A 9761-nucleotide genomic window follows, 5' to 3' on the forward strand; every position below is an offset into this window, starting at 1 on the left:
GGCAGATAAAACCACAAAGATGGGGAAAAAGCAGGGCAGAAAAGCAGGAAATTCAAAAAATAAGAGTGCATCTCCCCCTGCAAAGGAGCGCAGCTCATCGCCAGCAACGGATCAAAGCTGGACGGAGAATGACTTTGACGAGATGAGAGAAGAAGGCTTCAGTCCATCAAACTTCTCAGAGCTAAAGGAGGAATTACGTACCCAGCGCAAAGAAACTAAAAATCTTGAAAAAAGAGTGGAAGAATTGATGGCTAGAGTAATTAATGCAGAGAAGGTAATAAATGAAATGACAGAGATGAAAACCATGACACGAGAAATACGTGACAAATGCACAAGCTTCAGTAACCGACTCGATCAACTGGAAGAAAGAGTATCAGCGATTGAGGATCAAATGAATGAAATGAAGTGAGAAGAGAAACCAAAAGAAAAAAGAAGAAAAAGAAATGAACAAAGCCTGCAAGAAGTATGGGATTATGTAAAAAGACCAAATCTACATCTGATTGGGGTGCCTGAAAGTGAGGGGGAAAATGGAACCAAGTTGGAAAACACTCTTCAGGATATCATCCAGGAGAACTTCCCCAACCTAGTAGGGCAGGCCAACATTCAAATCCAGGAAATACAGAGAACGCCACAAAGATACTCCTCGAGGAGAGCAACTCCAAGACACATCATTGCCAGATTCACCAAAGTTGAAATGAAGGAAAAAATCTTAAGGGCAGCCAGAGAGAAAGGTCGGGTTACCCACAAAGGGAAGCCCATCAGACTAACAGCAGATCTCTCGGCAGAAACTCTACAAGCCAGAAGAGAGTGGGGGCCAATATTCAACATTCTTAAAGAAAAGAATTTTAAACCCAGAATTTCATATCCAGCCAAACTAAGTTTCATAAGTGAAGGATAAATAAAATCCTTTACAGATAAGCAAATGCTTAGTGATTTTGTCACCACCAGGCCTGCCTTACAAGAGACCCTGAAAGAAGCACTAAACATGGAAAGGAACAACCGGTACCAGCCATTGCAAAAACATGCCAAAATGTAAAGACCATCGAGGCTAGGAAGAAACTGCATCAACTAACGAGCAAAATAACCAGTTAATATCATAATGGCAGGATCAAGTTCACACATAACAATCTTAACCTTAAATGTAAATGGACTAAATGCTCCAATTAAAAGACACAGACTGGCAAACTGGATAAAGAGTCAAGACCCATCAGTCTGCTGTATTCCGGAGACCCATCTCACATGCAGAGACATACATAGGTTCAAAATAAAGGGATGGAGGAAGATCTACCAAGCAAATGGAGAACAAAAAAATAGCAGGGGTTGCAATACTAGTCTCTGATAAAACAGACTTTAAACCATCAAAGATCAAAAGAGACAAAGAAGGCCATTACATAATGGTAAAGGGATCAATTCAACAGGAAGAGCTAACTATCCTAAATATAAATGCACCCAATACAGGAGCACACAGATTCATAAAGTAAGTCCTTAGAGACTTACAAAGAGACTTAGACTCCCATACAATAATAATGGGAGACTTCAACACTCCACTGTCAACATTAGACAGATCAACGAGACAGAAAGTTAACAAGGATATCCAGGAATTCAACTCATCTCTGCAGCAAGCAGACCTAATAGACATCTATAGAACTCTCCACCCCAAATCAACAGAATATACATTCTTCTCAGCACCACATCACACTTATTCCAAAATTGACCACATAATTGGAAGTAAAGCACTCCTCAGCAAATGTACAAGAACAGAAATTATAACAAACTGTCTCTCAGACCACAGTGCAATCAAACTAGAACTCAGGACTAAGAAACTCAATCAAAACTGCTCAACTACATGGAAATTAAACAACCTGCTCCTGAATGACTACTGGGTACATAACGAAATGAAAGCAGAAATAAAGATGTTCTTTGAAACCAATGAGAACAAAGACACAACATACCAGAATCTCCGGGACACATTTAAAGCAGTGTGTAGAGGGAAATTTATAGCACTAAATGCCCACAAGAGAAAGCTGGAAAGATCTAAAATTGACACTCTAACATCACAATTAAAAGAACTAGAGAAGCAAGAGCAAACACATTCGAAAGCTAGCAGAAGGCAAGAAATAACTAAGATCAGAGCAGAACTGAAGGAGATAGAGACACAAAAAACCCTCCAAAAAATCAATGAATCCAGGAGTTGGTTTTTTGAAAAGATCAACAAAATTGGCAGACCGCTAGCAAGACTAATGAAGAAGAAAAGAGAGAAGAATCAAATAGATGCAATAAAAAATGATAAAGGAGATATCACCACCAACTCCACAGAAATACAAACTACCATCAGAGAATACTATAAACAATTCTCTATGCAAATAAACTAGAAAATCTAGAAGAAATGGATAATTTCCTGGACACTTACACTCTTCCAAGACTAAACCAGGAAGAAGTTGATTCCCTGAATAGACCAACAGCAGGCTCTGAAATTGAGGCAATAATTAATAGCCTACCAACTAAAAAAAGTCCAGGACCAGATGGATTCACAGCTGAATTCTACCAGAGGTACAAGGAGGAGCTGGTACCATTCCTTCTGAAACTATTCCAATCAATAGAAAAAGAGGGAATCCTCCCTAACTCATTTTATGAGGCCAACATCATCCTGATACCAAAGCATGGCAGAGACACAACAAAAAAAGAGAATTTTAGACCAATATCCCTGATGAACATTGATGCAAAAATCCTCAATAAAATACTGACAAACTGGATTCAGCAGCACATCAAAAAGCTTATCCACTATGATCAGCTGGGCTTCATCCCTGGGATGCAAGGCTGGTTCAACATTCGCAAATCAATAAACGTAATCCAGCATATAAACAGAACCAAAGACTAGAACCACATGATTATCTCAGTAGATGCAGAAAAGGCCTTTGACAAAATTCAACAGCCCTTCATGCTAAAAACTCTCAATAAATTCGGTATTGATGGAACATATCTCAAAATCATAAGAGCTATTTATGACAAACCCACAGCCAATATCATACTTAACGGGCAAAAACTGGAAAAATTCCCTTTGAAAACTGGCACAAGACAGGGATGCCCTCTCTCACCACTCCTATTCAACATAGTGTTGGAAGTTCTGGCTAGGGCAATCAGGCAAGAGAAAGAAATCAAGGGTATTCAGTTAGGAAAAGAAGAAGTCAAATTGTCCCTGTTTGCAGATGATATGATTGCATATTTAGAAAACCCCATTGTCTCAGCCCAAAATCTCCTTAAGCTGATAAGCAACTTCAGCAAAGTCTCAGGATACAAAATTAATGTGCAAAAATCACAAGCATTCTTATACACCAGTAACAGACAAACAGAGAGCCAAATCATGAATGAACTTCCATTCACAATTGCTTCAAAGAGAATAAAATACCTAGGAATCCAACTTACAAGGGATGTAAAGGACCTCTTCAAGGAGAACGACAAACCACTGCTCAGTGAAATCAGAGGACACAAACAAATGGAAGAACATACCATGCTCATGGATAGGAAGAATCAATGTTGTGAAAATGGCCATACTGCCCAAGGTAATTTATAGATTCAATGCCATCCCCATTAAACTACCAATGACTTTCTTCACAGAATTGGAAAAAACTGCTTTAACGTTCATATGGAACCAAAAAAGACCCTGCATTGCCAAGACAATCCTAAGTCAAAAGAACAAAGCTGGAGGCATCACACTACCTGACTTCAAACTATACTACAAGGCTACAGTAACCAAAACAGCATGGTACTGGTACCAAAACAGAGATATAGACCAATGGAACAGAACAGAGTCCTCAGAAATAATACCACACATCTACAGCCATCTGATCTTTGACAAACCTGAGAGAAACAAGAAACGGGGAAAGGATTCCCTGGATCCTTTCCTTACTCCTTATACGAAAATTAATTCAAGATGGATTAGAGACTTAAATGTTAGACCTAATACCATAAAAACCCTAGAAGAAAACCTAGGTAGTACCATTCAGGACATAGGCATGGGCAAAGACTTCATGTCTAAAACACCAAAAGCAACGGCAGCAAAAGCCAAAATTGACAAATGGGATCTCATTAAACTAAAGAGCTTCTGCACAGCAAAAGAAACTACCATCAGAGTGAACAGGCAACCTACAGAATGGGAGAAAATTTTTGCAATCTACTCATCTGACAAAGGGCTAATATCCAGAACCTACAAAGAACTCAAACAAATTTACAAGAAAAAAACAAACAACCCCATCAAAAAGTGGGCAAAGGATATGAACAGACATTTCTCAAAAGAAGACATTCCTACAGCCAACAGACACATGAAAAAATGCTCATCATCACTGGCCATCAGAGAAATGCAAATCAAAACCACAATGAGATACCATCTCACACCAGTTAGAATGGCAATCATTAAAAAGTCAGGAAACAATAGGTGCTGGAGAGGATGTGGAGAAATAGGAACACTTTTACACTGTTGGTGGGATTGTAAACTAGTTCAACCATTATGGAAAACAGTATGGCGATTCCTCAAGGATCTAGAACTAGATGTACCATATGACCCAGCCATCCCATTACTGGGTATATACCCAAAGGATTCTAAATCATGCTGCTATAAAGACACATGCACACGTATGTTTATTGCGGCACTATTCACAATAGCAAAGACTTGGAATCAACCCAAATGTCCATCAGTGGCAGACTGAATTAAGAAAATGTGGCACATATACACCATGGAATACTATAAAAAAGGATGAGTTTGTGTCCTTTGTAGGGACATGGATGCAGCTGGAAACCACCATTCTTAGCAAACTATCACAAGAACAGAAAACCAAACACTGCATGTTCTCACTCATAGGTGGGAACTGAACAATGAGATCACTTGGACTTGGGAAGGGGAACATCACACACTGGGGCCTATCATGGGGAGGGGGGAGGGGGGAGGGGGGAGGGATTGCACTGGGAGTTATACCTGATGTAAATGATGAGTTGATGGGTGCTGAGGAGTTGATGGGTGCAGCACACCAACATGGCACAAGTATACATATGTAACAAACCTGCACGTTATGCACGTGTACCCTAGAACTTAAAGTATAATAAAAAAAAAAAAAAAGAGTAAGCCCTAGAAGTCTCAAATTTATAAAAGAATCCAGTTAGTTGATGAAAACAGTATGCTAAAACATAGTTTAAAAAATAAATAACAAGTCTCAAATCAGATTAGACGGACAATTTTTTAAATAGTTGGTTACGGTTAATTGTTTTATTCTCCTTAAAGTACTAGCATGTTCAAAAACAAAACAAAAACATTATCATATTAAATTCAATCTCTCTGTAGCAATATGTGCAAGATTACAGACTTTTCAAGCTAAGTGCATCAATCAATCATCAGAGAGCATTAACCATCATTAACACTGGGTTTTATGAGGTATATTCTCTCCTACCTTCAGAGCCAAGAAGTTAGGCAGAAAGAGATAGGCAACTGAATAAAAATATTAAATATTTATGATTTGAAATTCCCATATTATTCAAGACTGTTAAGGTGATGCCTTTTAGTAAAAACTCATGATTTTTTTAGCCATCAAAATGTGTCTTTCTCTGGGATTTATTATCACGGGAGTTTAAAAGAAAAATAACCTTTCCTTTGTCACCTGATGTTAGTTAAAATTCCTGCTTCAGTGTACTCCAAAATTAAATACTAAGCACAAAATTCTACTGTGGTTAATAACTGTAATTGACCACACAAAATAAGAAGAAATGTGAGTTCTATATGACAAAACCAGATAATTTCCCATGTGATGTTTTCAGTCTAAAGAAAGGTTTGAGAATTTCTATGCTTGTGATATTAGAAGCAGTTGTTTTCAAATTTTACCTTATATCAAAATCACTGGGAAAGTTATTAAAACGTAGAATCCTGCCTTATTCCCAGAAGTTCTAATTTAGTAGGTCTGGGCAGTAATTTGATTTTCTGACAAGTTTCTAGGTGATGCTGATGCTGCTGGTCTGGAAACCAATCTTTGAAGATCACCTAGGATTAGAAACTAGGTGACTTATATTGACTTATCACTTGCATAACAATCTCACTATTAGTAATTAATAATAAAAGTTTCATAAAATTTATTTTATTCATATCTTACATTAACTGAAGAACAGCACTTCCCTATGTTAAGAATTGTATTGTTTTCATTTGATATGGCTTTGTGGAAAAATTATAGAAAAAATGTGGAAAATAAAGCCTATTTTGGGGATAAAAAAATAAAACTTCATTGATACACTGATGTGAAATTAATAACCTTAGCAAAGACTAAGAAAACACGTTTTTCTTTTTCTTTTCCTATAGCAGAAAAAGAATGCCAGACACAGCTGAAATATTTAAGGTTCTATACACTATTTGTATCTTTAATATATTTGGTTGAACTATTTGATCTTTTACATTAAAAATAAGTTCTTTTTCAGATTCTTTGTCCAGCTATGCCCGGAATATTTGTAGACTCAGAATTTTGAGGCAATATTTTTATTAGATATTTTACAGTATTATTTTATATTTAATTGCCTCTGGGTACAGTATCTAGAAAAATGAATCATGTTATAGGGAAAGTAAGTTATGACTAAATATTAAATATTTGGAGAAACCAGTAAAGAAAGGTGAGGAAAGAAAATGGTGTCAGTTTTCTTTGTGTGTGTGTGTGTGTGTGTGTGTGTGTGTGTGTGTGTCTTAGGAATCATCAGAATGAAGCAACTATAACATTTCTTTGAGTTAAAATATATGTTGACACAAAATAAAAACTTCTTTGCAAAGGAGACTCATATCCCATAAAAGTCCGATGTTTAATATGAGTTAAAGAGTAAGTGGAGTAATGCATATCCCTCATGTTGTTTCATTTATGTGATTCAAAACTTTCTCTTTAGCCACTGGTATACTCAGCCCGAAAGAGATTACTTGGGAATGGCTGAAAAGTCCTCTGGTAGGAGAAGGGTAAATAAGAACTGTTAACAGTTAAGGCAGAGTCAATTAATTCCTTTCCCCAACTAGCTATTGGGTGGGATGTTTGCATGGCACTTGTATGCAGAAGGCGTAAAGACTTCTATTCTCAGTTTTTGAAAATTATTACATCCAGCTAAAATTTTCTACAGCCTCACTTTGATGAAGATACTATTGGAAACCCGCTAAATAATTTTCTCCTTTATATTTAAATAATACTTGTCGGTAAAAAATTGCAGTGGCTCACGCCTGTAATCCCAGCACTTTCGGAGGCCGAGGTGGTTGGATCACGAGGTCAGGAGTTGAGACCAGCCTGACCAATTCGTCTCATTAAAAATGCAAAAATTAGCCAGGCATGGTGCCTGTAATCCCAGCTATTCAGGAGGCGGAAGTTGCAGTGAGCCGAGATTGCACCATTGCACTCCAGGTTGGGTGACAGAGCAAGACTCCATCTCAAAAAACAAACAAACAAACAAACAAATAAACAAAGAGGAAATTTGTTTTTTTCTTTCTGATTTCCAAATGTTTCAAGTTTTTAAAAGGTGACAACTAGCCTTATCTATCTTCCACTGGAGGATTAAAAGAAGAGTTTTACTGATTTGTTTCAAGGACATCTAATTTCGTTTTTCACTAAATATTAATAATTTGCCATATTTGATTTCATGAATCATTCACTTCTGTCAATATTCTATATATGCAAATTAACTTTGTTGAATTTAATCCCACCTGCATTATCTATATTCCCTGAAACAAATTTTTCTAGGCTCTGTGTGTGATTTATTATTATTGGTGCATTTATTTTATATTTCTGTGAGGCACAAGGTTGGAATGTGAGTGGGGGCAGACAAAATCTTTTTTTCGGCGGAATTCAGTTTTAGTCTTCAGGCTCCATGAATAAGCAACTTCCAAACTAAGCAGTGGTATTGCTTGGTTTGACTTTGCTATTGTCCGTAGTAATCTTCAGGAGACATGTAGAAGGCTGTGCCATGCTTACTGTGGTGGGAAGTTAAGCATAGGTGGTTAATGTTCTCAGCTATTTGGTAATGGGAATGAAAGGAGCTTCAATGTAATATGCTACCAGGCATTTTTTACTGGATGACTCAAATTCTATATGACTGATCTTTAATGCCACACTTTAGCTACCAAACAGTTGTAGAAACATGACAACCATCCTAAATCGAGGTTATGGTTAGATTATCCATGTGTATTTGGGGGCCTCTTCAGAGTAGAAGATTGTTTTTGGTACTGTTGAGTGCAGATGAGGAGGTGGGGCTCATGAACTGTGTCTATTAAGCATTCATTGAGAGCTATTCCATGGCAGAAACTTTGCTGAGCATTGGTAATTACCCATGGGGAAGCACAATCCTTGCTTTCAATAAATGTGTAATCTGTGTGTATATATATACACACACATATATATGTATATAAAATAAATGCCATGCAGTATAGCATGTACTATAAAGTGCAGGGTACAGTACAGACATTAAAAAGAATGGCTGAAGCAGTTTTTGAGCCTACAAATCTTAAAAATCAGCAAAAATATATATCAGTCCCCTAAAACTTAGAATGCAACATACAAGTAGGCACAAACATCATCAAATAAGAGCTAATGATCATAGTACCAGGCACAAGACTGAGTCATTTCCATGCATTATCTAATTCCATAAAAACCAGAGGAGGTAAATAGTATATTTCTTATTTATATGCGAGGAAACTGAGGCTTATTGAGGTGAAATATCTTGTTCCAGATCAGTGCTACTCAAAGTGGTCCCAAAAATGATGCTGGTTAGTGAACTGTCACTAACTGATCCATAATGGTCACTGATCCATAATGAGTTAGTGTTAGAAACATTTGTGATTGTTGAATTGAATAATAAAAAAATACAAGTTTGCATTTTGTGAGTCTTTTTTAAAAAACTTGTGGCAAAATATATATAAAATTTATCATTTTAACAATTTTTTAGAGTACAATTCAGTGACACTAAGAATGCTTACAATGTTATACAACTATTACCACCTTCTATTTACAGAATATTTTCATTGTCTCAAACAAAAATTCTCCACCCACCGACTCCCCATTTTCCCTTTTCTTCAGCCCCTAGCAACTTCTGATCTAATTTCTTTCTCATGAATTTGCCTATTCTAGGTATTTAATATAAATGGAGTCATATAATATTTGTCATTTTGCATCTGGCTCATTTCATTCAGCATAATTTTTCAGAGTTCATCCATATTTTTGCATATGTCAGAACTTCATTATTTTTATTGCCGAAGAGTGCACTTTGGTTATTCATTTATCTGTTGATGGACATGTGATATTTCTACCTTTTGGCTATTGTGAATAATCCCTTTAGGAACACTGGCATACAAGTAACTGCTTGATTCCTTGTTTACAATTTTGTTAAGTATGTATCAAGGAGTGGATTATTGGCTTATATAGTAAATCTATATTTAACAGTTTTAGAAACCAGCAAATTGTCTTCCACAGTGGCCACACCATTTCGATTTCTTACCAGCAATATACAAAGGTTCCAAGTTCTCCACATCCTCACCAACAGTAGTTCTTTCTATGGTTTTTATTATAACCACACTAGTTGGTATGAAGTGATACCTTATTGTGTTTTTGATTTTCGTTTTCCTAATGACATGATTTTGAGCATTCTTCAATGTGCTCACTAGCCATTTGTACCAAGTTATTTGCCCTTTTTTACTTTTTATGTATTTTGTGGTTGACTTATAGGAGTTCATATGTATTTTGGATATTAACCCCTTATCAGATATGTGA

Source organism: Macaca mulatta, chromosome 8, assembly GCF_049350105.2.
Source record: "Macaca mulatta isolate MMU2019108-1 chromosome 8, T2T-MMU8v2.0, whole genome shotgun sequence".
NCBI classification, from domain to species: Eukaryota; Metazoa; Chordata; class Mammalia; order Primates; family Cercopithecidae; genus Macaca; species Macaca mulatta.